The 2,443-nt window shown below is 34.1% G+C and overlaps 1 non-coding gene across 1 annotated transcript; it reads right to left on the bottom strand.

Annotated features, from left to right (window-relative positions):
• Positions 1 to 372: 372 nt before the first annotated feature.
• Positions 373 to 445, bottom strand: trnaa-ugc (transfer RNA alanine (anticodon UGC)). Its single transcript has one exon. It is a non-coding gene; the product is annotated as a tRNA-Ala (tRNA).
• Between the last annotated feature and the right edge of the window lie 1,998 nt (positions 446 to 2,443).

The following is a 2,443-nucleotide window of genomic DNA, read 5'->3' as shown; positions in this document are numbered from 1 at the left end:
AATTGATGTAAAGTAGATTTGATTTCAAAGAAGCCTACATTGAAGTCAACTGGCAAATGAACCGCCATGAAAGAGGAAGGCTCCTGTTGTCTCACTGCAACCCAAGAGATGCATAACCTACAGAAACCATTTCTGGTTTTGAACCAGAGACCTTCAGCATGTTAAGCAAACATGATAACCACTACACTACAGGAACGGAACTTCTCTTGTTTGTTTCAGTTTGAGGTTCCAAAGTTGATGATGTGAGATGCAAAATGAAAATTTCAACTGAGGTTTGCACTCAGATGCCTGGATTCAGAGTACAGACCATGACATCATAGAACCCTTGTTGACCTTTAGTAAACACCTGTGATGAATAGAACATGCAAAATCTGTTTCTGTCTGGTTTTGAACCAGAGACCTTTTGCATGCAAAGCAAAGATGATATCCACTACACTACAGAAACTTATGCTCTTTAAAGTGTTCCTGGTAGATGATTCACATTTTGTTAGAGACTAATGTCAACAATTGGCATGGAACAATGTCAAATACTTATACCACAGATCCTCTCAGAGAGCACAGTAACTTGGTGAACAAACTGTCAGACTTATATTTGTGTCTAATTTCACATTACAGTCCATAAACTAAGCCTGGGATCAAAAAAAATATATTGAAGATGTCATTAGCAGAGACAAATGGTTCTACAGAGACTTGGCTAAATGGCTAAAAAATAAAATCACTAGTTACAAATAAGAAAAATAAAATTAACACATTAAAATAAAAAAAAATATCTCTGAAATACAATCAAAACTTGAAAATTAAAAATGGTTCAAAAAGACAATCAACACTTCAAAATACAAAATCTCTGGAAAATAAAATATTATGTATGTTGTTTTGAAAAAACTTTAGAATATAAGCACTTTTATCAAATCTTCATTGTGGTGAGTTATTCTTAAATCCATGGAAACTCAACAGTTTGTAAGGTAGGTGAGTTAGCTCAGCAGGTTAGAGCACGGTGCTGGTAATGCTGAGGTTACTGGTTCAAACCCCATACTGGTCAATTCATGTCTAAGGTCTTTCAGACAATCAACACTTCAAAATACATAAGGGTTCAAAAATAAAATCAACACTTTAAAATAAAAAATGGTTCAAAAACAAAATCAACACTTCAAAATTAAAAATGTTTCAATAATAAAATCAATACTTACAAATAAAATGGTTCAAAAATAAAATCAACACTTCAAAATAAATAATGGTTCAAAAATACAATCAAAATATCTGAAAATTATGTACATTGTTTTGAAAAAACTTTTATCAAATCTTCATTGTGGTAAGATCATGTAAGTTCTTCTTAAATCCATGGAAACAACAGTTTGTAAGGTAGGTGAGTTAGCTCAGCAGGTTAGAGCACTGTGCTCTAACATGCTGAGGTCATCGGTTCAAACCACATATGGGCCAATTCATGTGTAAGGTCTTTCAGACAATCAACACTAAAAAATAAATAAGGGTTCAAAAATAAAATCAACACTTCAAAATTAAAAATGGTTCAAAAATAAAATAAATACTTACAAATAAAAATGGTTCAAAAATGAAATCAATGGTAACTGTTTCTGTCTGTTCAATCCATAAACTAGGGATCAAACGATGTATTGAAGCCATTTCACCTTTGGTTGAAATGGCACATTAATTCAAGTCTCCATTACAGATCAGAGAAAACTAAAGAGAATGCAACGTTGTGTTACTCCATTTGAGGAGCTGGCAGTTTATCTGGAGCCTTGGTGCTCGTTACCCAGGAGAGTAGCATCTGGAGGAGCGCTGCAGACGTAACATCTGTCCATTTCGGAGAAGCGAAACCACGTAAAAAAAAAAAAAAAAATCCTGGTAAAAGCTCACACCAGACCACACAGGGTAAAACACTCACAGAGTTCAAATTTTTTTCAGATTTTTTTATTTATCTGTTTGGATCAGACAGATCCAACTCTGACTGATGTTTAAGTGAAGTCGCTTAATTTAATTTATTAAAAGTTATTGGGGTGGTTTTTGTCACTACGAAAAAAATGTAGATACATGTATGTAGATACATTCGCAGTGAATATTAACTTAACTAAACCGAATAAAATGAGACTAAATAGCCGACGTTAATATGATTGTAATTTCACGGATAAAAATAGTACATGACCGATTTTTTTAAAAATTTTTTTATGTTATCGGTCAAGATAACAGATAACAAAAAAAGTCTAGCGCGGCCTGCCGCCCTGTCACCAACTCACACACATCTCCATTCACAGTCTTACTTGTAAATCGATTTTTCTCTTCTTGGACGTTTTGATGTTAGATTGTCGGTGTCTCAGTTTTATTCGCTGGGAAAATCAATAAGCAGCTTGAGGTGACTGCTGCTCTCTAGTGGCGAGAAGCCGTAATTATTGGCTGGTAACAATCGGAATGCATTATGGGAGATGTAGTT

This window comes from Poecilia formosa, unplaced genomic scaffold, assembly GCF_000485575.1.
Source record: "Poecilia formosa unplaced genomic scaffold, Poecilia_formosa-5.1.2 Scaffold2976, whole genome shotgun sequence".
Taxonomy (NCBI): domain Eukaryota; kingdom Metazoa; phylum Chordata; class Actinopteri; order Cyprinodontiformes; family Poeciliidae; genus Poecilia; species Poecilia formosa.
The sequence above is the reverse complement of the archived record's forward strand: the minus strand, read 5'-3'. Positions and strand labels throughout refer to the sequence as shown.